This window comes from Dermacentor andersoni, chromosome 11 (genome assembly GCF_023375885.2).
Source record: "Dermacentor andersoni chromosome 11, qqDerAnde1_hic_scaffold, whole genome shotgun sequence".
Lineage (NCBI taxonomy): Eukaryota > Metazoa > Arthropoda > Arachnida > Ixodida > Ixodidae > Dermacentor > Dermacentor andersoni.
The window spans coordinates 57,897,164-57,925,043 of record NC_092824.1 but is presented as its reverse complement, the minus strand read 5'-3'; the positions used below and the strand labels follow the sequence as shown (position 1 = coordinate 57,925,043).

The following is a 27,880-nucleotide window of genomic DNA, read 5'->3' as shown; positions in this document are numbered from 1 at the left end:
GCTTTAGTTTCAGCAAAGCGGGTGAGATAGTCCGTCGCCACGACGATCCACTTATTCCCGGATGTTGACATCAGAAACGGCCCCAACAAATCCATCCCAATCTGCTGGAATGGTCGGCGAGGAGGTTCAATCGGCTGTAGTAATCCTGCTGGCCTTGTCGGTGGTGTCTTGCGTCGTTGACAGTTTCGGCATGTCTTGACATAACGGGCGACGTCGGCGGTCAGACGAGGCCAGTAATACCTTTCCTGTATTCTCGACAGCGTCCGGGAGAATGCGAGGTGCCCAGCGGTTGGATCGTCGTGTAGGGCGTGCAGTATTTCTGGACGCAGCGCTGACGGTACAACAAGAAGGTAGCTGGCGCGCACTGGTGAGAATTTCGTCTTCACGAGCAGGTTGTTTTGTAGCGTGAACGAAGACAACCCGCGCTTGAATGCCCTAGGGACAACGTCGGTGTTCCCTTCCAAATACTCGATGAGGCCCTTTAGCTCCGGGTCTGCTCGTTGCTGTTTAGTGAATTCTTCCGCGCTTATTATCCCAAGAAAGGCGTCGTCACCCTCATCGTCTTGCGGCGGGGGATCGATGGGGGCGCGCGATAAGCAGTCGGCGTCGGAGTGTTTTCTTCCGGCCTTGCATATTACCGTGACGTCATATTCTTGCAGTCTGAGGCTCCACCGCGCCAGCCGTCCTGAAGGGTCCTTTAAGTTAGCTAGCCAATGCAACGCGTGATGGTCACTGACGACTTTGAATGGCCTCCTATAGAGGTAAGGGCGGAATTTAGCTGTAGCCCAAATGATGGCGAGGCATTCCTTTTCAGTCGTAGCATAATTGCTTTACGCTTTTGACAGCGGCCGGCTAGCATACGATATCACCCGTTCAAGTCCTTCTTTCCTCTGGACTAGGACGGCACCGAGGCCTATGCTACTGGCGTCAGTGTGGATTTCGGTATCGGCGTCCTCGTCGAAGTGTGCAAGTACCGGCGGCGACTGCATGCGTCGTTTGAGTTCTTGAAATGATCACGATCACGAAAGCCGACGCGCTTGACCCGCTCATCAGATTTTCGATGATCGCCGACCGTGTTCGCCGCTATCCTTGTGCTGTAAGTGTAGCCTGCTTTTGTGGGCACAGGTTCGCCCAATAATAGTTCATTTTGTCTTTCACAGTATTGCTACTGTGTTCTTCAACGTCACCACCACGTGACATCTGGTGGAGGTGCTTTACGTTCATGTACCGGACGCCCCCGACAAGCCGTAATCCAAGCCCGGACCGCAAAGACAACACCAGCGCCGTCCCGGAACATCGAGCAAGCCGCCGTCTTCAACAGCTGCCCCCGGAGCACGGACTTCTACCTGAGAAGGCCAAGAAGATTGTGGCCAAGGAAACCCCAATGGCAGGCCCAGCTTCCCCCATCGTGCTGCAGCAGCCCAGGGAGCCTCCGACGTTCCGCGCTTCAACATTCGAGGACCCGGAGACCTGGCTCGAGATGTATGAGAGGGTCGCCGCATTTAACAGCTGGAACAGCGACGACAAACTGCGTCATGTCTATTTCGCATTGGAGGACGCCGCCAGGACGTGGTTCGAGAATCGAGAAGCCACCTTGACGACGTGGGACCTGTTCCGAAGCGGCTTCCTGCAAACATTTACAAGCGTCGTGCGAAAAGAGCATTACATTTGTTAGGCGGCGAAACGTGGTCGCCCGATAAAGATAAGTACACGTGTCAATATACGGAAAAACAGCTCATAGCCCTTAGGAACCCCTGAGTGCATTCGTGTTCACTCACTTCTCACAAAAGCTCAAATTCGAAGCACTCCTCTCTCATCATGCAAACGCAGGCATACTGATGCTAAGTTGCATGACTGACCAACGAATTTGCGCAAATTAGTTATCGTGGAAAAAAAAAACATAAGCCCTCTTTTCCCTCAGTGTACTCATGTTCACGCACTCCAATGAAAAGCTCAACTGACACGCATACACCGCTCCCACAGGAAATGCACCTATGCTGACATTACCTTACAGGACTGTGAAACGCCTGTGCTCCAATTAGTTATTGCCTAAGAAACATAAGCCGCTTGTACATTAAAACCATAGCGCTTGTTCGCTCACATGTCGGAAAACCTCACATTCGACGCGTACATCCCCACACCTGGAAGTACACCTATAGTGAAACTAAATCACATGTCTGGTAAGCGAATATGTGCAAATTACTTATCGAGTAAAATAACATAATCCGACTAACGCTTAGAATAAACTCATACATAATTTCCTCTGTAAGACGGACTTTTACTGCCACTATGCTACATGTCTGATAAACGAATATGGGCAAATTATCGCGGAAAAAACATAAGCACAATAGTCCCTTAGTGCACTCATGTTCACTCACTCCAATTAAACGCTCAAGTTCCATACACATGTCGCTCCCACTGGAAATGCAGGTATGCTGACACTTACTTACAGGACTGACAAACGAATTCACGGACATTTGTTATCGCTAAAAAAGGAAGCCTACAGCGCATTAGAACCTCACTGCGTGTTCACTCACATCTCTGAGCAGCTCAGATTCGACAAATACATCACTGCCCCTGCACATGAAAGTATGCTGACACGAAGTTAGATGTCTCATTAATCAAATATGTGCAAATTAGTAATCGCGCAAAAAACACAAGTTCACTTGTATCTCAATGCACTCATGTTCACTCACTCCAATGAAAAGCTCAAATTTTACGCATACATCGGTCCCACTGGAAATGCACGTGCGCTGACATCAATTTATAGGACTGATAAACTAATTTACGCACATTTGTTTACGATAAAAAACACAGGGCTATTGTACAATAGAGCCTCAGCACGTTTATGCTCTCTCTTCTGAATAGCTCGTATTCGACTCGCACTTTATTGCCTCTTAAAATGCACGTATACTGACACTAAGTTGCATGTCTGCTAAGCGAGTAAGTGCGAATTACTAGTCGCTAATAACATACGCCAAGTAATCCCCTAATTGCACTCACGTTCATTCACTCGAACGCGAAAAGCAAGAATACCCGGCATACTTCACACCCACTGGATATGCACGTGTGCTGACACCACCCTACAGGACTGATAAACGAACTCACGCAAATTTGTTTACGCTAAAAACATAAGGCTATAGTACACTAGAACTTCACCACGTTTATACTCACTCTTCTGAATAGCTCCTATTCGACTCATACTTCAATTCCTCTTGCAATGCACGTCTACTGACACTAAGTTACATGTCTGCTAAGCGAGTATAGACAAATCACTTATCGCTGAAAGCATGAGCCCCGTAGTCCTCTAATTCCACTCATGCTCATTCACTCGAATGAAAAGCTCAAATACCTGGCATACTTCGCTCCCACTGAAAATGCACGTATGCTGACTCTCACTTACAGGGCTGATAAACGAATTTACGCAAATTCGTTTACGCTAGAAAACGCAGGGCTATATTACATTAGAACCTCAGCGCGTGTTTACTCACTCTTCTGAAAGCTCAGATTCAACTCATCCTTCACCTCCTCTTGAAATGCACGTATACTGGCACTAAGTTACATTTCCCATAAGGGAATATGCGTCAATTACTTATCGTGGAAGAAATCATACGCCCACTAGTGCCTCGGTGCGCTCACATTCACTCACTCCTAGTAGAAGCAGATATTCCGCGCATACAATGTTCCCACTGGAAATGCACGTATGCTGACACTAACTTACCGTGCAGAAAAACGAATTTGCTAAAATTTGTAATCGCTGAAAAAACAAAACCTATAGTACAATAAAACCACAGTGCGAGTTCAATTACTCCTCTGAAAAGCTCAGATTCGACTCATACATAACTGCCGCTGCAAATAGACCTACACATACATTAAGTTCCATGCGTGATTGAGAGAACATATGCAATTTACTTATCGCAGAAAAAAATTGGCCCAATAGTCCGTCAGTGTAATCATGTTTACTCAATATAAAGAAAAGCTCAATTTCCACGCATAGAATGCTCCCTTTGGAAATGCACGTATGCTGACACTAAATTAGAGTACTGATAAACGCATGTGCTCCAATTTCCTATCGCTATGACGTCATGAGCCTATAGAAGATTTATTACCTCTTTAGCGTCTTCGCTAACTCCTCTCAAAAGCTCAGATTCGATTCACACATCACTCCCCCTGCAAATGGACGTATACTGACGCTATGTTGCATGCCTGATATGGGAATGCGCCAAAATTATCGCGAAAAACAACGTACGCCCACTATAGTAGCCCAAAGCACTCATATTCACTCACTCCAATGAAAACCTCAACTTCCACGCATACAACACTCCCACTGGAAACGCAGTATGCTGAGACTAAATTGCAGTACTCATAAACGCGTGTTCTCCAATTTCCCATTACTAAAAAAACCGTAAGCCTATAGCACATTTCAACATCAGTGCGTGTTTACTCACTTGTCAGAAAAGCTCACATTTGACTCACACAGCACTATCTTTACAAATGGACGCGTACTGACGCTATGTTACATGTCTGATATGCGAACATGTGCAGATTACTTATCGCGGAAAAAAAACATTAGCTCACTGGTAGCCGAATGCACTCATATTCACTCACTCCAACGAAACGCTCAAGTTCCACGCACACATCGGTTCAACTGCAAATGCACGTATAGTGACACTAGCTTACAGGGCTGATAAACAAATTTGCGCAAATTTGTTATTGCTAAAAAGATATCAGCCTGTAGTACATTAGAACCTCAGTGCGTGTTCACTAATTTCTTCGAAATGCTCAGATTAGACTCATACGCTATTTCACCTGTAAAATGGACGCATACTGACATTAAGTTACATGTCTGATTAACTGAATATGTGCAAATTGCTTATCGCGCAAAAAAACGTAACCCTACTACCTTATTGCACTCACGTTCACTCATAAGAAAAGCTCAAATCCCACGCATACATCACTCCCTCTGGAAATGCGCGTATACTAACACTAACTTACAGGTCCGATAAATGAATTCGCTCAGATTTGTTACCGCTAAAAACATAAGTCTACAGCACATTTTTTTTTTTACTTAACATACTGTTAGTCCCACTGGGACTGTTACAGGAGTGGATTTATCAGCAAGATACAGGAATACAGTATACAGTACAGTACAGTAATACGCCAGTTACACATCAAGCGGGCAACAATACAAACAGTATACAGTACAGTACAGTAATATGCCAGTTACACACCGAGTGGACAACAACACAAAATCAATAGTCTGAACATGATCATCAGGTCTGGATTGTTGACAAGACTGACGAGGCTGCGAGCTCAGCGAACTTTTTCAAGGAATCCTGCGCAGTTATAGATTTATCTAGGCCGTTCCATTCTCTTATGGCTCGAGGGAAGAAGGAAAAGTAATATGTGTTGTTAGCACGAGAGTATTGATTAATCGTAAAGTCATGCTTGTGACGTGTTTCTCTAGAACGATTAAAACTAATGTAAGTAGCAGGAGCCATGTTAAATGCGTTATGGATTAATTGATAAAGAAACTTGAGTCTATGGAGCGTGACGCGGCTTGATAAGGTGGCTAGGCTGGCGTAGGAAAGCAGCTCTGTGGGAGAATCAGTGCGCCGGTATCTATGGTAGATAAAACGAACAGCTTTTCGTTGAACTGATTCGAGCATGTGTACATCTTGCATATATGGGAACCAGACGACGTTTGCATATTCTAAGATTGTACGGATAAGGACTTTATATGCGAGTAACTTGGTATCTGAAGTCGCAAAGCGCAAGGTGCGCTTAAGGAAGTATAAACTGTTCATTGCTTTTTTGGTAATGTTTTGTACTTGGGTTTTAGAGCTGAGATTATCAGAGATAATCACACCAAGGTATTTCTTTTCAGTTACTGTTCTGAGAGCGCCGTTGCCAGTACCGTAAGGGAAATTAAGTTTTGTTTTTTTATTTGTGACAGACATCACTACAGTTTTTTTCGATATTGATTGCCATTTGCCATGTATTGCACCACTTTATGACGTTGCCCAAAGCTGTGTTTAACCTTATTTGGTCTGCATGAGTGTTTATTTTTTGGTATAGCACGCAGTCATCCGCAAAGAGACGCACCTTCACATCAACGTGGTATGTTATGTCGTTTATGTATAAAATGAACGAAAATGGCGCTAGCACAGAGCCCTGCGGCACGCCAGAAATGACCGGAACGATATCAGAAGCATGGTCATTGTATTCCACATATTGTCGGCGTTCCGATAAGTAGCTGGCTATCCACCTCGTAACGGGACGATCGCCAAGTATTTTGTTTAGTTTGAAATTCAGTTTACCATGTGCCACGCGATCAAAAGCCTTTGAGTAATCAAGGAAAATTATATCAGTTTGACTTTGATGATTGATTCCCTCTGCGAGGTCATGAAAGATTTCTGCCAGTTGGGTAACAGTGGACAACCCTGCTCTGAAGCCATGCTGGTTTTGGTGAATGATGTTTTTAGTCTCAGTATGTTCTTTAAGAAATTTTAATAAGATGTGCTCAAGAATTTTACAACAGGTACATGTGAGGGATATAGGCCGGTAATTGGACGGGGACGTTACGTCGCCTGATTTGTGAATGGGCACAATTTTTGCTACCTTCCATTCAGCGGGCAGACAGCTGTCCTGAAGTGACTTAGAAAATATGAGGCAGAAATATTCACTGATTGGTTCGGCATAGCGCCTAAGAAAGCAGTTTGGAATTCCGTCAGGACCACAACTCTTTCTTTCATCAAGGTTCAACAACAGAGAAAGAATCCCAGGTACACTTATGACCGGAGCCCCAGAAAGTTGTGTAGACTCATTACTATAGCACGCTAATGTTCCCTAAAACACCGTTATCGGCGGTGAATATCGACTGGAAGCAATTGCTAAATGAGTCAGCTTGCTGCTTTCCACGTGTAGGCTAACTAGCAGTAACATTCTTTCTGTTTAAATACCTCCAGAACTTGGCCGGCGAATTTTTAATGAAGTTGTTAAGTGTAGTGCCACAAAGTCGTTTCCTAGCTTCGAGTACTTTATTCTTTAGTTGTTTTGTTAGCGAAATTATGTTTACCTTTAGTTCTAAGTTTGGTAGTTGCCTATTTCGTTGCCTTAACCTATTAATTTTTCGTTTCATGTGGATTATTTCTCGAGTAATCCACGGATTGCGCTTGCATGTTGCCTTCTTTTTCAAAGGGATAAAATTTGTGATGCAATGCATCACGTGCTCTTTAAATTGTACCCACAAGGCGTCAACAGTTACGATACTCTGAACATACAAATCATAAAAATCATTAAATTCATGAATAAGATAAGTCATAACAGCCGCGGCGTCGTTCGCTCTGTTAAATGCGCGCACATATTTCGTCGGACCGCGCTGGCGACCCAAGTTTGGCAAGAACAGCGTACACAGTACCGTTTCATGGTCAGAAATTCCTTTGACACTTCAACTTTACAATTATCTATTCTGAAGTAGTTACTAACAAACACCAAGTCTAGTATAGAATTGGATGATCCTTGCGCACGAGTAGGGTCTCTAACAATTTGTACAAGTTCTAAAGTGAACAGGATACGATACATGGCATTACTTGTTGCATCAGTTGAGCTTAAAGTATTCCAGTTAACTAGCGGACAATTAAAGTCGCCAGCTAATATGATCATAGAGCCATAGACATATTTATACATGTAATCAAACAGAAGATCCAAATACACAGTTTCAGCATTTGGTGGCCTGTAGACCGAGCCCACATTAACAAATTTACATTTCAAGTGAACTTTGCACCAAACGGCTTCTACACCAGGAATGTCAGGCATTTGCGTAAAGGGTAGATCACGTTTTAAGACCAAGGCCACTCCCCCACCCCTAGATTCCCTGTCTTTGCGAATGACGACATAGCCCGGGGGAACGATTTCATGATCTTGAACGCCAGAGTGCAGCCAAGTCTGAGTGATCACAACAATATCTGGATTAAAGGCGAGAAGGGTAGCTTCCAAGTGGTCAATCTTATTTAGAAGGCTGCGCGCGTTTATATTTAATACGGTTATCGGCAGCTGAGTGTTCTTTTTGATGGATTGCTCGCATTTCCGTTCTTTTTTTCTTCTCAATTTTTTTTTTATTTCGACCAAGTCGTTTATTTCCTCATCCCATTTGAAAAGCTGGCCATTGATGCTTACTTGGTCGTGCATTAAGAAGACCTCCTCCTTTCTCTCACGGTTTATTTTAGTTGTGTCCCATAGTTTCTTTCTGATTTCCCTGAGAGACGTGAAAAGTCTTCGCTGATAGAATATCCTGAATTTTTTAGTTTTGAGCAGCATTTGAAGATCTTCACCTTATCACGATAGTCCAAAAGTTTCAACGTGACTGGCCTGTTTGTTGTTCTGTCACTTCGCATTCGCCCCAGACGGTGAATCCTTTCAATGCCTTCGACTTCAATATGTAGTATATCCTGAAAGATGTTTCTAGTTACAGACCCACGGAGACTTTCAGTGGATTCACCCTCTACTTCATCCAACCCATAGATGATGAGGTTCGACCTACGACTTCTATTTTCCAGTTCGTCAACCTTTCTTGCCAGAAAGGACACATTCTCTTCAAGTGCAGCTATTTTTTCATTACTCTCAGCAACTTGTTTCTCAAGCATTCCGATCTTTTCCAATTTTTTGTCGATTGCATTAAGCTTTTGGTTAGCCGCTGCTTTACCTTTCTTTATTTCGTGGATATCTTTCGCAATAGACTTCAGCTGTTATGCAATGGTCACATCATCTGGGCCCGGATTTGTTTCAACGTCCCCGCTAAGTAGTAGAAGAGTTTGAAAAAGAGCATGCATCGAGTACACAAGATCGATCAAGGGCCGTGGGCACGGCAGCAGGAGCAGACAGACGTTGTTACTACAGTAAACTTTTCCATAGTGTTTTCTTTCCTGCAGAAGGCATAGAAACTGGCTGGTCTGCATAGTAGCACCGCTGCCGCGCCCACTGGTTGACGGCCTGTTGCAGCTTGTATTTATAGCATGGCAGTATGACGTCAACGGTGATCCGCTTTCCGTTTCCGATGTTGATAGCGTGGCTCCTGATGGCACCGCAATGCTGATTTCAAACAGGGCTTTATCATTCTGGCTCCCAGTAGTAGATCCGAAGATAGGCGGCAGCAGATCCAGCGTAGAAATGTTCGCTGTCGGTCCCGATGGCACAAGCAGCAAACTGAGCGAAACCTGCAGAAGGTATAGAAACGGGTCGGTCTGCATAGTAGCACCGCTGCCGCGCCCACTGGTTGACGGCCTGTTGCAGCTTGTATTTATAGCATGGCAGTATGACGTCAACGGTGATCCGCTTTCCGTTTCCGATGTTGATAGCGTGGCTCCTGATGGCACCGCAATGCTGATGTCAAGCAGTGCTTTATCATTCTGGCTCCCATTTGTAGATCCGAAGATAGGCGGCAGCAGATCCAGCGTAGAAATGTTCGCTGTCAGTCCCGATGGCACAAGCAGCAAACTGAGCGAAACCTGCAGAAGGTATAGAAACGGGTTGGTCTGCATAGTAGCACCGCTGGCGCGCCCACTGGTTGACGGCCTGTTGCAGCTTGTATTTATAGCATGGCAGTATGACGTCAACGGTGATCAGCTTTCCGTTTCCGATGTTGATAGCGTGGCTCCTGATGGCACCGCAATGCTAATTTCAAACAGGGCTTTATCATGCTGGCTCCCAGTAGTAGATCCGAAGATAGACGGCAGCAGATCCAGCGTAGAAATGTTCGCTGTCGGTCCCGATGGCACAAGCAGCAAACTGAGCGAAACCTGCAGAAGGTATAGAAACGGGTTGGTTTGCATAGTAGCACTGCTACCGCTCCCACGCACACGAGTGTACTGATGATCTTATGTGGGCGCTGCCGCGCCCACATAAGATCATCAGTACACTCGTGTTCTCTGACTTCTCCGAAAAGCTCAAATTCGCAGAATACATATCTCGCAATGCCCATGCCTGTTTACTGATATGCGTCAGTAAACATGCATGTTCAGTTTACTCACATTACTAATAAACAAATCTGAGGATGTTACTTGCCGCGGGTAAAAAAACTTAAGGTTGTAGCTAAAACGCCGCCAGTTTCTATAGTCTAAAATGAGTCGCTAAACATATAGGAAAGGCGCTATTCTACTAACAAGCTCACTAAAATGGCAACGGTAGTAACAGGTACATAATTAAATAAAATGAAAATGAAACCTTTTTTTTTCGATTTTTCGCCTATACCAAGCCTGAAACGGCTTGGTATACAAGCATATATGGGCAACTTGCATGGGCATCTAGCATGGGCATCTAGCATGGGCATCTGGAACAAATCAGTGCCTTTATATTGTTATCTTTTCGGACTAAACTAACTTGGTATTCGCAGGTCAACCACCTGGCATGCTATGGCAGTCTGCAAAGCTGTTGGTCCTACAGCGATGGCGGCTTCAATTTATGCACCTGAATGAATGCAGCCACGGGAGTTTCTCTAAGTATTTACCTTCGCTGGAAGCATCATGCGCAATGGGTTGTCTTTGACATAACCGAAAAATTCTGTTATTGGCTTACAACTCGAAATCTCACGGTATAGCCACGGTGGTTGATCTATCATAACATGTTTGTAACGGTCACCGCGAGTGGTCGCGCGGAGGCATCACGCTCACAATCCGAACGCTTCTGCCGCGGAAGGAGCTCGATCTCATCTCGCCGAACGTTAATTAAGCACTATAATGCGTTAAAAGAATGCATTAGGAAAAAAATAAAGAAAGGAAGGAAGCAGGGAGGTTCACGAAAACGGAAAATCCAGTTTACTACCCTACACTGCAGAAAAAGGAATGAAAAGGTAGAAAGATAAGAACCAGAGATAGAGGAAGACAGCACAGAGATGGCGTCGCTCTGACATTTCTCTAGTTCACCACACATGTCGAAATCATCATTTTTATTAAAGATTCCTTATGGACTTATGAGGGCTGATTCGGCATGTCACGAAAGGGAGACCATAGGATAGAAAGACAACGAACTCGCGGATTCAGAAGTACTTTCTTGATTTGCAATCCGTAACGCCACTCTGACGTGTAACCACGCTAAGGTGTCCGTGCTTAATGGAAAAAGATGAAACTGACACTTTTCTTCCCTAAGAATTAACCTGTTCCCTCCAAAACCACGAAAACAAGACAGCCGTAAGAATACATGAAGTCAACGTCTAAAGTGCTTGGTTCAGTGCTTAGTTTCCGTGTGTATTTGAGAACCTCTGCATTTGATGTCGCCCTGCGAGAGGGACCCGCCCGTGCCTGTCGGTGATGGGTCCGACTTTGCTTCCCGTGAGCTGCGTGACGTCCTTCGCCGAAGAAGTCTCCCGTCTGGTCGCCCAGGCTGTGGCCGACGTGGTGGACGCGCTCCGGCTTCACCGCGAAGGCGTCCGTCAGCGTCTCGACCAGAGAGAGAGAAAAAAAAACTTTATTTTCATGCTCGGTGGTAACGTGGAAAGGCCCTCAGTCCAGAGCCTCGCTTGCGGTATTCTTCAGTGCAGCACTGATAAACGCCGCAAGGTACCGTTTGTCGTCGGCGCTGGCTGCTTCTGTCAGCCACCCGGCATGGGGTTTGACCAGCGCGCCAGTAACCGGGCCATGGTGCGCTTGTTGGCCGCCGCCGTGCTGTAGCCAAGGATCGAGCCGCAGCCCTTGTTCCAGTCCACGATAACCACGGACGCATTCTCCTGCGAGCGTCATCACGTGGTTAGGTACAGCGTGCAAAAAAAAAAATCCAGCCGTGGTCATGTCGATCATGATGGACATCGACCGTTAATACGATTAGGGGTGCAGTAACGTGGCGACACACAGTGCTGCCACCGCAGAGACGCGTGATGCACGAGTAGTGTATTTAGTGGGGATCTTCTCTCGCGTTTCCCTCTGGCCACTTTGCGCCCTCTCGCGAGGCCTGCGAGAAATCCGCGCATGGCGCCCATTCCGTCTGACGTTACGTCACCGCTTGCGAGAAATGACAACGCCGGAAACGACCGGCCGCATTCCTTGCTGGACCCCTTCAACCGATCGCCCCACCAACCGAACCATTGTTTCGTGTTGCCTTGGACCTTCTCGATCCTTTTCCGGAATCGGCATCCGGCAACAAGTGGGTCGAGGTGGCCACTGTTCATGCGTCCGGATGGGCGATCACTCGAGCGCTCCGTACCACATCTGCTACTAGCCTTGTTGACGTTCTCCTGCACCACGTCATATTCCACCGTGGGGCCCCACGCCATTTGCTCATGGATCGCTGCGGCACCTTTTTGCCCAGAATCATCGATGCCATATTGTGCTCCTGCTAAACGCTGCACAATATGGCCTTCGTGTCACCCTCGAACGGTATCCCAGAGCGCTTAAGTCGCACCTTCACAGACATGCTATATGCGTGGTTCGTCAGACCATCGTGATTGGGATCTTGCACTACCCTATCTGAGAATTGCCTACAACTCATCACGACACCGCCAAATATTCGCCATTCTACATGCTTTTTGGCCGTGAGCCCACGTTGCCAATGGACAACTTAGGGATGGATGGATGGATGAATAGATATTATGAGCGTCCCCTTTGGAACGGGGCGGTGGGTTGTGCCACCAAGCTCTGGCTACTATACTGCCTAATATCCTACCTAGGTTAAACAATGAAAAAAGAAAAAAAAACTATGAACTACCACGCCCAAATTTTCTGATCCCCTCTTGCGAACTGTGCTTTTGTACGTCTCCGTCTTTTGTCGTTTCGCTACTTTTCTTCCATCAATCCTCCAGTCGCCTCTTACTAATGTCTATTGCGGACATGTTTGCTTTACCACAATGCTCCCTCTGAACCCAAGGGCTTCAAAAAGGCCAGTGGTGCCTAAATTGACCACTGGGTAGACGTTTTCACATTCTAATAAAACATGCTCCGTAGTTTCCCTAGCTTTACCGCAGCTTAAGTCCTACTGCTACAGCGCCGCCCAGCGGCTTCGCACGGGATGCCATCGGCCCTGGAGACCACGCCACGCAAATCACCCGGTCTTGACTGTCGTACTCACAAGCCAACCAGAAGCGCCTGTATGACAGCTGGCTTCAAGACATCAGCTCCTGACAAGGTTGTTTGTTGTTCTGTGGTACCTGATCCATCCTGTATGCTTATCCGAGAAGTTGCTTACGAGTACAATTGTCCATAATCAGACCCTTTGTTATCTTTACGTACCATGTTTAAAGACGATTGCGAACATAGCAACTTCAGGCCAAATGGGCTTGCGTCAATGTCGATAACAAAGAAGCCTGGAAAACCGCAATGTGCTTCATTTTGTTGTACCTTTAATTGAATGGTTATAACATTCCAAAGTAACTCGGACATCATGAAGGACGCCGTAGTGGGTAGCTCAGGACTAACTTTTAGCAGCATGTATGCGACAGGAAAGCGAAGTATGAAGACAAGGCATTTCTCACTGCAAATTTAACAGCATAAACAAAACACACATATTTACTATGAATTGATGGTTTTGCATAAAATGGAGTACAATACATGTCAGTGACTCATAAAAAAAAACTAATGGCAGATAAAATGATGGTAATTACAAACAGTCGATGGTTTGGAGTGACTTTTTTTCTATGTTATCGCGCTTAAAGCACTTTAATACTAACGCGCTGAAACATCAGGTTCTTGACAAGTTATTGCGACGTCCTGGAGGGTGAAACAACTTAAGAAACACTAATAAACGCGCGATTTTGCGACGATATGAAAGGCATGCTGAGGTTTTCTTTCGTTCGGGTTATATTTCATTATAAAATATGAAGACGACAAATAAACAGACACACACAAGAGAAGAGAACCGGACAAGGCGCCTTCTCTTGTGTGTGTCTGTTTATTTGGCGTCTTCATATTTTATAATGAACAGCTACCAACTAGCCTAACAAGAAGTGTTTTTAAGGGTTATACTTGCTGTGCGCAAGTAATTAGACAAGATAAAATGCACCAAGTTGCATTGCACACGGTCCTGGTATTTAATTAGGTTATACTGACCATGGTTCCGCACTCAGTCAGCATACTTAAGGTTTGAACGTACTAGGGTTTTCATATTGTAGAAGTTTCAACAATATAGCCACGTTGTAAACGTTACGGCGGAAGTAACCTAACATGCGGCTAGCGCTATTGATAATGTGAGCAATACGCGGTGTCCAATACAGGTTAGATTCTGTGTGAGCACCGAAATATTCTTAAGAGTTGACTATTTCGAAGAAAACATTATTTAAGTGGTAGATACAGGGGCAAGTAGAACAACTGGATACACGCGGGACGTAACCTTTTTTTATATATTAATTCCCCGTATTACTGTCAACACGAGTTATAGCACTGGGGACGAATCATAGGATATTGGTGTCATTGTCGGTCCTTATTTCGCAAAATGTAACACAGCCACGAGTAAAAACCAGAATGTTAGTGGTTATTAAAGAGTGGTGGTAACACATGTATATAAAATATAAAATAAGGGAACCCCTCACACATGCATGCGGCACGCTTGCATGAACATATCTAAAAAGGGAGTTGTGATCATTGCCATTGGTGAACTGGGAACGGTGAATGAGGAAGTAAATTATTCATTCTAATGGGTGAATATTAGGATGAATATTCCTAATAATGCCATGGCCTATATTTGTACAGGACCCCCTTCAGCTGCGCGAGGTTCTGGGTTCGATTCACACCGTCGCTGGGCACCCACAGGTTCAAGTGAGGACAAGCGTACCCCGGCCTGGCGTTCAGCTTTCCTCAGGGGAAATGCGCTTCGGAAAGGAGCCTGCGCATTAAATTGTTCTCAAAACCCACGTGTACACAAATGAAAGGAGGTTTTTGCCGCTGTCATGGCGGTAATCTCCCATGTAGCGTCCCAAAGGCACCTACTGGGTGCACCTTGTCCCGAGCGTGGAGTTCCCCTAATGCCCGAACACCAGGCGGGGAGCCCACTTGTACTTAATTTTTCGAATAGGCACCTGGCGGCAACACCTGCCTTCCACAGCGGCGGCGGGTGCTCTCCAACAAGGCCGCCTCAGGTGGGACAAGAAGTGCCCAGGTGCCACAAATGAAATCTATATGTTGGGGCCCGTTCAGATATGTGACACTCCCCCCCCGTACAGCTTGTTGTAGCGCAATTGGAATTGAGGCAATGCAGGTTGACTCTGAAATCTCAGTTGCTTCGTGCTTGAGGTGCAAGTTGGAACAAAGCCTTCAGTGACTGTGATACTATTTTACTCAAGTTCCTCTCTATATAAGAAAAAATCTAAGCAAGCTAAAAGTTCAAAAGAACATGGAAACATGAAATGATGAGGGGCCGTTTAACAAGGAACGTCGCCTTAAGCCAATGTTTCGAAAAGGGGAATTTCTCTTCATCAGAGCAGCAAGTGCTTTGATGTCTTGTAGTGTTTAATGGCACAAGGGACAAGTGTACTTTGATGTCTTGACGAAGCAATTCCTGCCCTGACGAAGACACGTATACCCTGTCGAAACATTGGCCTAAAGCGACGTTCCTTGTTCGACTAGTCCTCATCTTGCCAAGAAAGTACGTTTCCCTTCGTCTTATCGTTAGTAAACTTGGGAATCACAGGTCGAGACCTTCTTGGCATAAATGAACCCAGGCGACAAGCGCACTCAATAGAGCCCGTAGAAACCGATCAAGAACAGAACATGTAATTCAATCAAGCGTCTTTGGAGGTGGTTCTTCAGCGGTAGATCTGCAGTCGCCTCCAGTATGACCGGGAACGCGGTGTGTATGGTCTAAAGGGCTACAAGCTTGCCCTGTGGCACCTTCATAGGAAAGACTTGAGAACTAAACAACTGTGTTTCCAATTGCGGGCATTTCAACTTATTTTGCGTAGGTCGGCTTTCCCGTGCGATATTGCAGCCCATTTGACCTCGAACACTCTGTTGCAGATCATACTGAACGCGACTTTACGTGAGGTTTCCTATGGACGCCGGAACACTTTTAGTGGTGATTTTGGCATCCAACTCTGAGATACCTGTAGAGTGCGACAAGTCTGCTGCTGAGCCTGGCCTGAGAAGGAGCCGGTCTCAAAAGTACTAATACAGAATCCATAGCACGCACTGTTAAACAGACGTTTTTCCCTGAAGCACGCCCGCTGCAAGGCGCGGCAGCCTACAGAGTCCACGTCTGAAAGCTATGGCGCGGCAATTTCATTTCATTGTCCATTACAGGCGAATTCCCCTGCTAGGAACCGGAGTAGCCTCTTTGCGGAAAAAGGTAGAGTCTGTATCCATTGATTTGATTCCCCGCATTGTTTTGAATCATTTTTCTATTTAAAAGCAGAAGCGCGGAACCCGTTTACCTGGAAAGTGTGTTCTTTGTCTTTTTTGAAAAGTACAGTAAGTTACGAGTTATCAGCGCGCCGTCTGACTACAAGCACTGCAATTGCCGGTACGAATACTTGAACACATTGCGTGTCGTGCCACAGGAAACGTAGAAACCTTTCCTTCGGGAGCAACGTCTTTCTGTCTTCGCAAACATGATTTCAAGGCTAAATATTACTGAAAGTGTGTGTAGCAGAGGTTTCCACCATGGGTGATGCCGACTATGGTCCTTATCGCTTGTGCAAGTAGTAAATAGCAGAGATAGGCTGGCTTTTATGTGCTGTATTCACAACATTCTGGCCGCCCCTTTCGTAGTAGGAACTCAATAGATTCAATCAGTAATCGGCAATGAACATATATATTTAGACGAGTTCATTAGCCCGAGTCTCTACATTCTTATGGTTCTTTAGTTTTACCTTGCAGTCTCTACATTGCTGCCAAAACTACATATATCTTGTCGACGGGAACGATGAAAGAACAGTTTTGCCATGCTTTCATTGGCGCATTTCAAGTCCTAATCTTATTCCTCGGAAGCCTCGTTGATTAGAGTGGCGTTGATGAAGACAGAAAGCACTTAGCGCTTATACAACGAAGGCTATGAGTGCTTGTGCTTCGTCGTAATCATCCAGCTTTCGAATCTCGTACATTTGGCAGCCGGAAACTTTTTTATTCATGAGCAAGGACCTGCCCACGCACTTTTCCTCGCGGAGCTTGAGAGGCTTCCCGATGCTATTTGTAATTTAAGAGGTAAAGTACCTTCGTGTTGTTTATTAGTGCGAAGTGCTACAGTTGATGTCATATAGTGGGGTTGTTAGACTAGGTTAGGTTAGGTTAGGTTAGGTTAGATTAGATTAGATTTACATAATTTTCACTGCTTTCATCAGCAGGCTTCCATTTAGGTTTGGTCGGTGACGAAGCATAATCGGTGCCACAATAATATGCTATCATTCTTTTAAAAGATACCTTAGTAGTAATATTCAAAAGTAAGCACTGTATCAGAATACATCTAGAAGCAGTTATTTCCAGTCTACATATCTTAAGGCCTTGACATTGTAAGTATGCACTAACTCGCTAAGACAATAACACTATATACTCAGAACATTCAATTAAATTTGTAATCCCAACAAGACCTAAGTTCACGGAAAGATGGGGCAAGAAGCGATTAACGGTATAGTCGAGCAAGCAATGTCGCCGTAGCCCACGTTCCCTCCTCAGGACAATGTCACCAGAACTGCCACCGCAGTGGCTTGGGACTTGCTGATGAGTGCTACTCTTCGTCAGAAAACCCATTGCAGCTGCTGCCCTGAAGAAAATAAGTCCCGATGTCGAAGCGTTGGTTTAAACGGCATTCCTTGATCAGCCAATATCAATCGCAACATATTTCGCTAAAAGAGAGAGAGAAAGAAAATAATGCAGAGAAAGGCAGGGAGGTTCACCAGAGGTAGTTCCGGTTGGCTACCCTGCGCAGGGGGAAGGGTTAAGAGGGATAAAAAGAGAAACAGAGTGGAAGGGGGAGATAGAGAGAAAGGGAGACAAGCACGAACAAAGCGCGTACACTACAGAACGGTAGGGGGCGGCATTCTTAGAGTCTGTCGTGAAGCCCCGTAGACCGCAAGAACGTTAATAGCGCGAGTAAGGCCTTCAACGCGGATGTTCTTTCGGAGCATTGGCCTAAAGCTTTTAGTTCTGAAAGTGGACGATTGTCCAGCTGGTCCAGTACTCTGCACATCACTTGTCTCTCAGCACTGTATCGCGGGCAGACACAGATAATGTGTGCGAGCGTCTCGTCGATGTTACATGTGTCGCACGTGGGGCTGTTGGCCATTCCTATGAGGAAAGCATAGGCGTTTGTAAAGGCAACGCCTAGCCACAGACGGTAAAGCATGGTCTGTTCACGTCGTGGTAATCCAGGCGGGAGGTGCATCCGTATGTCCGGAGACAACGAACGCAACCGACACATGGTGAAAAGACAACGCCTGTACACTGCGCCGCGAAAGCTAACGCATTGCGCTTGTCCGAGGTACGAACCTGGCCTTGACTTCTGTAGAAAAGAGCCTATACGACTGTTGTGTACTTCAATAATCAGGTACACCATTGTAGCCGTAACGCACTCCTCTCTTAAAGCAGTGCACAACTCTGAGCGTCTTTCAACATTTTCGAAAGCTCTCATGAAAGTAATCTACGCGCGTTATACTTAGCACTGCCTGTAATTCCTAATGTACGATTCAGCAGATCTAACTTAGCAGCTCTTATCTGTGTGCTGCACCATGGCCAAAGTAAAATAGTTGCAGCGAACAAGAATCGCTAAGTCAGCGGGTGGGAGGTGTAGTTGAGCTAAGAGTTTCCAAATTTTATTAAATTTTTTTGTTGGTAAGGTGCATTGTCGCGGTGCAATGCCTATGTTCTTGTTCCGATCATTTGTGACCGATATCTTCTAAGGAACTCATCAGTACCTTCTAGGGGCGTGCGAATATCCGAAACTTTTTAATAACAAAGAGAATAGTGTCCCATTCAAATTGAAGGCGTAAATTTGTAAATGCGAATACATCTCGAATATTTTTCGAATATTTCAGAACGTAAACTGCGCCCAATTAAACATAACTTTGGAGCACAAGTGTGACAAATTTTTACCTGTGGGTGCATAGTCTAGAAATAAAACATCAGAACTTGTGCAGTGGAGGAGGCTACGTCACGTGAGTAGACATATTTTACAGCCTATACAGCGATCATTCGAATGCTTTCAAGACTCCTGTGCATGCTAAGGAATAAGGTTTTCTTTTCTCGAAATGCTCTATGTCTGTTTTTTTTTTTAACAAACAAAGCTTCACAACGCACTATTTAAAGACAGGAACTTGACAACCGTAACAATACACGGATGTCAACATCGTTTTCTATTATTTGTTATAACTGGTGTTCATAATTCTAAAGCAATTCAATGAGTATTCCATATTTCATTCGATTCGGTTATGGCCCTATTCGATTCGTATTTGATTTAGTCTCAAAAATCACTATTTGCACACCGCTATTCCTTCATCTACTAATGTACGTTGGTAGATACGGTTTCGCCAATTGGCATTAATTAACAATGGAGAAATCTTAAACGAATTTCAGATTTCACAGACGCAAATACAGATGGTGTTTGCTAAACTTACTTCCTGCGAAAAGCATTTATGGGCCCCGAACTTCTTCATACGTTCTAACGGCGGTGCGTAATCTTTGAGAAAAACGCAAGAAATTCCCATGATAGCTTGAGAACAACCGGACAACGCATGAATATTCACCCGAGTCTGAATGAGCATGTAGCTCGCATGCCGCATGCAGCAATGACGCAAGGCCTCCGCAGCACCATCCATTACACAGCAGTATATGTAACGCAAGGCTCGGCAAGTCAATTGTGTGTGCATGTCGGTATCAATGAACGCGCATGTGTAGCAACAGAAGGGGCCTGTTTCTAAATATGCCATTTAATTTGCTATCTTGAATTCAAACAACCCCCACCCGCACGCACACATGCAGGCACGCACGCATGCACGCACTGCACTATAACCTCAACCTTCATATCCGCTTTGGGGAGGACGATTTAGTAGTGCCGCACTATATTCGTTTGTGAAAAGCCGCTGGGGTAAGTATAATAAATAAAGTGTTTGTAATGTGGTGAGTCTAACGCTTGGCCTAAATTGGTATGCGTATTGGTTATATTCCGGGTGCGTCCGCTCAACTGTCTCGTTGCTTTACCATCTGGGCGTACGTCGTACTGTATCTAACGAGATGGCGACCAACGAAATAGGACGATCGACCTATTTCCTGGTCCACAACTGCTGTTAGCTCTAGAAATAAGCTCGCTCTTGGTTGTGCTTCAGAGTCATAGTACATTGCTCGTTTTTTTTTCGTTTTATTTTTCGAGATAAGTGCGTGTTTTTTCCCCCGCACAGTCTCGTTCAGCCTACCGATCGGACCTGTCGACTGAAATTTTCGTCGGTTATGACCAGCGTAATCGTGATAGTGGCGTCCGAAACTTGCTGGCAAATGTCCCAGTAGAGATCGATACGGCGCGGCTGCTGCTCGTCGGTGCGGTACAATGCACGAAAGCGCTCAATGTAGCCAAACTACGGTTGCGCCGTATTGAATGCTAGTCGCGCCGCAGTACGTGAACGACCTATGATTATTTGCCAGCAAGCTCATACGATGACATTGATGAACTCGCTAGAGTGTCCGAATGGATAAAATCTAGAGCTTTTGAGCGATCATAAACTGCTCAAATTTTGATTGCAGAATGTTGCCCAGCGTATTTGTTTAGGTGATGCATAGAAACGTTTTTACCGCAGGGACTCGCCGTGGTTGCTTGGTGGCTGTAGTGTTGGGCTGCTAAGCACGAGGTGGTGGGATCGAATCCCTGCCATGGTGGCCGCTTTTCGATGGGGGCGAAATTCGAAAACACCCGTATACTTTGATTCAGGTTCACGTTAAAGAACCCCACGTGGCCCAAATTTCCAGAGTTTCCCACTACGGCGCGCCTCATAATCAGATGGTGTTTTTGGCACGTAAAACACCACAATTTTTTCTACTGCTGCCAAGCAAATGTCATGAAAATGTATCATGTAGTTACTGTAAATGGGTACTAAGCTGCCTGAAAGGCTTCCATTGTAATATTCTTCAAGTTTAGGCTTCAAAGAAATTTGCATCTTTCACATGTGCTTTCACGTGTGCTGTCGTGATCGGCGATCGTTGATGGAAACGAGCGTTTAGTTTGCGTTCATTTTCACCTCCCGCGGTTGGCTTAGGCCGCGACGATGGGCCCGGCTGCCGGCGACGGCCCGGCCTAGGCCCGTCGCGCGAGGCGAAACCGAACGCCAACTGAACGCGCGTTTCGAACAACGATCGCCGATCGCGAGCCAGGTTACATTGAAAAATCGTAAAGATGCTCCTGTACGTCGTCCCTAAACTTGTACAGCAGAAGTTGCTCGGCAGACGCAAGGCGCTATGAGCGCCAGTTGTGTTTCGTTTTGCTTTTTCACAATTAGGACATTGAGCCACTATCTTGTTGCAGAGACAATATTTTTTATGTGTCTGTATGGTTCTTTCACGTGCGCATTAGGCGCCAGTAGTGCGTCCTCGCTTCTTGAAACTCTACTGCATCCGGGTAGAGATGCGCGAGCCAGGAGCTCATAGAGCCTTACTATTCCATTTCAGCAGGAAAACACTAGGCCTACAAATGTGCTTTATTTCATATTCTTTTTTTTATGAAGAACGTCCGCACCGAAGAAGAATCGATACACAAAACAATATGGCAGAGCTGGAGATCTCCTATACACATCACAAAGGGCACATTTTATACAGGCAAATACCTAATAAAGTTTCTTGCAATTTTTCTTAGCAACTTTCTTGTGATCTTGTTTCGCGATGGAACAACAACAAAAAAGCATTTTTTTTTGTTGTAACTGATATTCGTGATGTCGTAACAAGTCCTCCATAGGCGAAGCGATAGCCGCAAAACTGCCGCAATTTCGTACATCATACAAAGCGACCAAATAGACAAGAAAACAAAAATGACACCAAAAGAAGCAAACAGGAAACTGAACATCTTACGTCTACGTGTTGTTTTATTAGTTTGTAGTTCTGAAAAGCAAGAGCCAGATATACATATGCTATTTAAAGTTTTCGTTGGCTAACAGAAACATGGCGACGCTATTATGCCAGAACTGAAACTAGCCCACCAGTCCTCGTACTGCGTATAGCTGCTGGATGCATACTTCATTGTGGTCTTCTTTCTTCGGCGTATATGTCTACTTCATTTGCGTAGTATTATTGTGTCTGCGTACTACACGCTATTCCGGAAAACGCAATCACGACTACAATAAGAGAGGGAGCCAGAGAGGAAAGCGGCGCAACTCGAAGGTACGGTCTTTTATGGACACTTAATAAGGACCTGTAATTGGTGCGATTTGGGTATCTGGCCACTTTGCCTCCTCTAAATGGACAATTTAAGGTATTCTATCGCACGGAGGAGAACGATAAATGCGTCGAATTAAAGCTTGTAAGGAGAAAGGCGCGCCGAGTTAGCGTGGAGCTATACCGCGTGGACATACGATACTTTACATAATTAAATTAAACGCACAAGAAACAGCTGCCATAAAATTTTACCCCATGAGAATACATGAGTTGGACAAATCACCGCTCTATCTAACTCTTAGGACCACGGCAGAGCTCGATGCTCCAAAATTATTTGCCATAACTTTCGCGCCCACTGTGACATGGCACACTTATATATGAACCGCCGTCATTTTCCTTTCTCTTGCTGTAGCAGTCACCATCATCATCGTCATCATCATCATCATCATAAACCCACCTTTAGGTCCACTGCCACGACGAAGGCCTCTACGTGCGACGTCCATTACCCTTGTCTTGCGTTAGCCGATTCCAACTTGCACATGCAAATTTCCCAATTTCATCACCGCCTCTAAATTTCCGCCGTCCTCGACTGCGCTCCCCTTCCCTTCGCATCCATTCTGTAAATATATTCGTCCGCCGGTTATCCGTTCTACGCATTACATGGCGGGCCCAGATCCTTTTTTTTTTTCTGTTAATGTCAACTAGGATATCGGCTATCCCCATTTGCTCACTGACCCATACCACTATATTGCTGTCTCTTCACATTACCCCTAAAATTTCTCGTTCGATCGCTGTTCGAGTGGTCCTTAACTTGCTCTACAGCTTCTTCATTATCCTCCAAGTATCTTCCCCACATGCTATCACCGGTAGAATGCAATAATTGTACATTTCGCTTTTCAACAACAGTGATAAGCTTCCAATCACGATTTGGTAATGCCTGCCATATGCAACAACTTAAAAAAAATGGCTCCGGTGGGTTCTTGGAGATTCATTGTAGCGATCACGGATTCACACCTATCGAGGACCAATGCGCGATTGTTTCCCGTGGTAGCACGCAGCTCTTCCATGAAATGTCTGAAGCGCAGACGACTGCAAAATTGGGTGATAAGTGTGTTAGCTTCCGTTCACTGGCTCTCACAGAAAAAGAACTAAGTTTCTTGGAGGCGGCATCACATGCCTCGTATCTATGTTACATGAATGCGCAGGTAATTTTCATGTAACTGCATGCGATGTCTACACTGCTTCACATGTATAAAATTGATTCAGTGGTACAATAAACCGAGTTGAAAGTTTTCGCTTGGTGTGTCGTCTTACGTCCGTGTCGTTTTTTGTTGCGCAATATCATTTGAGCTGGGGAGTTGCATTGCTTTTACCCGATGTTATATTTTTTAGTACGAAAAAAAATGAACTAAGAGGCTGATTGACTGGATTATAATTGTCCGTATTTACAGCAAAAAAGGCCGAAATGAAGCCAAACTGCGCTCGTTAAAATTACGCATCCCCAAAGCAGGAACCGGAATGATGGCTTTATTAAATGAAAGAAAAAAGACATGTGCTGACCACGGAGATGGATGGATGGATGGATGGAATAACTTTACTGAAAGGCCCTGCGAGCTACGGGGCGTAACACTCAATACAGTGGGCTACTCCCCCGTTGGGACCAGGAGTTGTAACTTCCTGGTCGCACCGTTGGCTCGCTGGACGGCCCAGAGCTGCTCTGCCAGGTTCGTGTTGCGTAATGCTTCTTGTAGCCTGGCGCAGTCTTGATTCTTGTTTGCGAGGGTCCGACCACTAGTAATGTGGGCCGATACCGAACGTTGCGCCATATAAACAATAAACCGCGTGGTTCACTTATACGCCCATGTATAGCTCGTCTCTCTTCGACGTCAACCGCTGTTGACTCGGCTTTATGATATTGCCACGTGGTAGGGATGGTGAAGAAAGCAGCAATACGGTGGAATACAAAACTAGCTTTTATTGGGCAAACCTGTGCCCACACACAAAAAATAGGCAACACTTATAGCACAACGATAGCGGCGAACACGGTCGGCGATCGCCGGAAATCTGATCAGCGGGTCAAGCGCGTCGGCTTTTATAGAGCAGTCGTCGAATGTTCCAGACTAATCGTTCGGGCCCGTGTGCCATCGACAAAGTTCTACACCATTCGCTTCAGGTGATGAAATCAGATAACATAAGGTTCGGCGACAATAGACAGCGGATAGAAGCATCGATAACTTCCCAGAAACTTCGGATACATGCAGGCGCATCCCACGCTGTGCGATTACATTTGCTAGGCGGCGAAACGTGGTTGCCCGATAAAGATAAGTACACGTGTCAATACCCCCCCTCTTAAAAAGCATCGTCCCGATGCTACAAATATAAGAGAGCGAAGCACAAAAGGACACTTAATAAACATAAGTAACAAAACAAGAAAGAGAAACAAAGTCCAAAGGTCAGTTAGGCGAAGCCCCAAAGTTCATTAATGCTGGTAGTATGGCTTGAGTCGCACAACGTGGACTATTTCAGGTCGTGAGCGGCGCCGCTGTGATAGCGAAATGCCGTCTGGCACGACCTCATAGTCCAGTGCGCCAATAAGTCGGATGATCTTGTACGGTCCGAAATAGCGACGCAAAAGCTTCTCGCTCAGTCCTCGTCGGTGTATAGGGGTCCAAACCCAAACACGGTCACCGGGCTGGTACTCGACGAAGCGTCGTCGGAGGTTGTAGTCTCGGATGTCGGTCCTCTGCTGGTTCTCGATTCGCAGGCGGGCGAGCTGTCGGGCTTCTTCGGCGCGCTGGAGATAGGTAGCGACGTCAAGATTTTCCTCGTCAGTGACGTGCGGCAGCATGGCGTCGAGCGTCGTCGTCGGGTTCCTGCCGTAAACCAGCTTAAATGGCGTGATCTGTGTTGTTTTTTTGCACCGCCGTGTTGTAAGCGAATGTTACGTACGGCAGGACCGCATCCGACGTCTTGTGCTCGACGTCGACGTACATTGCTAGCATGTCGGCGAGGGTATTGTTCAGGCGCTCCGTGAGACCATTCGTCTGCGGATGGTAGGCAGTTGTCCTCCTGTGACTTGTCTGGCTGTATTGCAGGATGGCTTGCGTGAGCTCTGCTGTAAAAGCCGTTCCTCTGTCGGTGATGAGGACTTCTGGAGCACCATGTAGCAGCAGGATGTTCTCGACGAAAACTTTTGCCGCATCGGCTGCGCCGCCTTTCGGTAGAGCTTTAGTTTCAGCGAAGCGGGTGAGATAGTCCGTCGCCACGACGATCCACTTATTTCCGGAAGTTGATGTCGGAAACGGTCCAACAAGTCCATCCCGATCTTATGAAATGGTCGGCAAGGAGGCTTGATCGGCTGCAGTAGTCCCGCTGGCCTTGTCGGTGGTGTCTTGCGTCGCTGACAGTCTCGGCATGTCTTGGCATAACGGGTGACGTCGGCTGTTAGGCGCGGCCAGTAATACCTTTCTTGTATCCTCGATAGCGTCCGGGAGAAGCCGAGGTGCCCGGCGGTCGGATCGTCATGTAGCGCGCACAGTACTTCTGGACGCAGCGCCGACGGAACAACAAGAAGGTAGTTGGCGCGGACTGGTGAGAACTTCTTCACGAGTAGATTGTTTTCAAGCGTGAAGGAAGATAATCCGCGCTTAAATACCCGGGGGACAACGTCGGTGTGCCCTTCCAAATATTCGACGAGGCCTTTTAGCTCCGGGTCTGCCCGCTGCTGTTCAGCGAAGTCTTCCGCGCTTATCATTCCAAGGAATGCGTCGTCATTCTCGTCATCTTGCGGCGGTGGGTGTAGGGGCGCGTGATGGGCAATCGGCATCGGAGTGTTTTCGTCCGGACTTGCAGGTTACAGTGATGTCGTATTCTTATAGTCTGAGGCTTCACCGTGCCAGCCGTCCTGAAGGGTCCTTTAAGTTAGCTAGCCAACACAACGCGTGATGGTCGCTGACCACTTTGAATGGCCTGCCATAGAAGTAAGGGCGAAATGTCACTGTAGCCCAAACGATGGCGAGGCATTCCTTTTCGGTTGTAGAATAACCACTGGCTACCGACGATCTACGCGAGACTATCAGAGCGGTCCTACGGGAGGAGCTGCAGAAGTTCTACCCAAGGACGCAGTCCCAAGTGGATCCAATCGCTGAAATCGTCAAAGAAGAGGTTCAGCGATCGCTTGGAGTCCCTGAGGTGCAACCACGATCACCGCAACCTCAGCCGGAAGCGATGACCTACGCCGCCGTCACCCGCCGTCAAGGTCCCCCTCCGCGACAACGCCAGGGCCCTGTAACGCCGCAATTCCGTCGTTCACCGCCGCCGCCGCCAGCACGCCCACCCGTCGCCCAGCGCAGCTACGCGAAGAAGACGGACATTTGGCGAGCCCCCGACCACCGCCCGCTCTACTACCACTGCGGCGAAGCCGGCCATGTGTACCGCCGATGCCCATACCGTGACCTGGGTTTGCGAGGGTTCGCCGTCGATGTACCGCGCCCTCGGGAAGGTGAACGCCCTCGTGACATCGCCGACTACCTCGCCGCTACTCAGTGGAGCCCTCGATGAGCGTCCCGTTCGCCGTCATCAGGCCGCTACCTGTCGCCGCAGCGCCGACCATACACTGGCCCAGCCCGGGGCCGGTCAGCGAGCCCATGTCCGGAAAACTAAAAGCAGCAACCGATGGAGGTCCGGTTGCTGTTCGTCGAACTGACGAAGATCCTCCGCCGCCGACGAAGACGACGAAGAGACCATCCCCACGACATAATAATGACACGCCGCCGTCCCGACGAAGTCAGGAAGCCAAGACTACACCGACGAACGACGACTTGACGACGCAACGTTCCAGCTTCAGTTCAACACGACGCAGCCGTGATCCGACGCCAAGACCTAATTGCAATGCCAGACAAAGAACCACCGACCTCGATGTGCTTCTCGACGGCCACGCAGTCACCGCTTTAGTGGACACAGGAGCCGATTACTCCGTCATGAGTGGACCCATCGCCGCGCAGTTGAAGAAAATTAAAAGTGCATGGGAAGGCCCTCAAATTCGGACCGCTGGAGGACACCTCATCACGCCGACTGGAATCTGCACGGCAAGAATAACCATTCATGACCGGACTTACCCAGCACCTCCACCAGATGTCACGTGGTACGGACGGTGAAGAAAGCAGCAATACGGTGGAATACAAGACTAACTTTTATTGGGCGAACCTGTGCCCACAAAAAACAGGCTACACTCATAGCACAACGATAGCGGCAAACGCGGTCGGCGATCGTTGGAAATATGGTCAGCGGGTCAAGCGCGTCGGCTTTTATAGAGCAGTCGTCGAATGTTCCAGACTAATCGTTCGGACCCGCGTGCCATCACAAAGTACGACACCATTCGCGTCAGGTGACGAAATCAGATAACATAAGGTTCGGCGACAACAGACAGCGGATAGAAGCATCGATAACTTTCCAGAAACTTCGGATACATGCAGGCGCGTCCCACGCTGTGCGATTACATTTGTTAGGCGGCGAAACGTGGTTGCCCGATAAAGATAAGTACACGTGTCAATATGCATGAATCGTCACATTAGAGATAATTTTTTTTTGTCTTAATGTACCCGCGTACCTGTCGGCATACTAGT

The 27,880-nt window shown here is 46.6% G+C and overlaps 1 long non-coding RNA gene across 1 annotated transcript in view; it reads right to left on the bottom strand.

Moving 5' to 3' along the window:
• Positions 1–11,177: 11,177 nt before the first annotated feature.
• Positions 11,178–27,880, bottom strand: part of LOC140214054 (uncharacterized) — a 219,871-nt gene continuing 203,168 nt past the window's right edge. Inside the window, exon 3 of the long non-coding RNA XR_011890969.1 lies at positions 11,178–11,719. This is a non-coding gene — a long non-coding RNA (uncharacterized lncRNA). The remainder of the gene's footprint in view (positions 11,720–27,880) is intronic.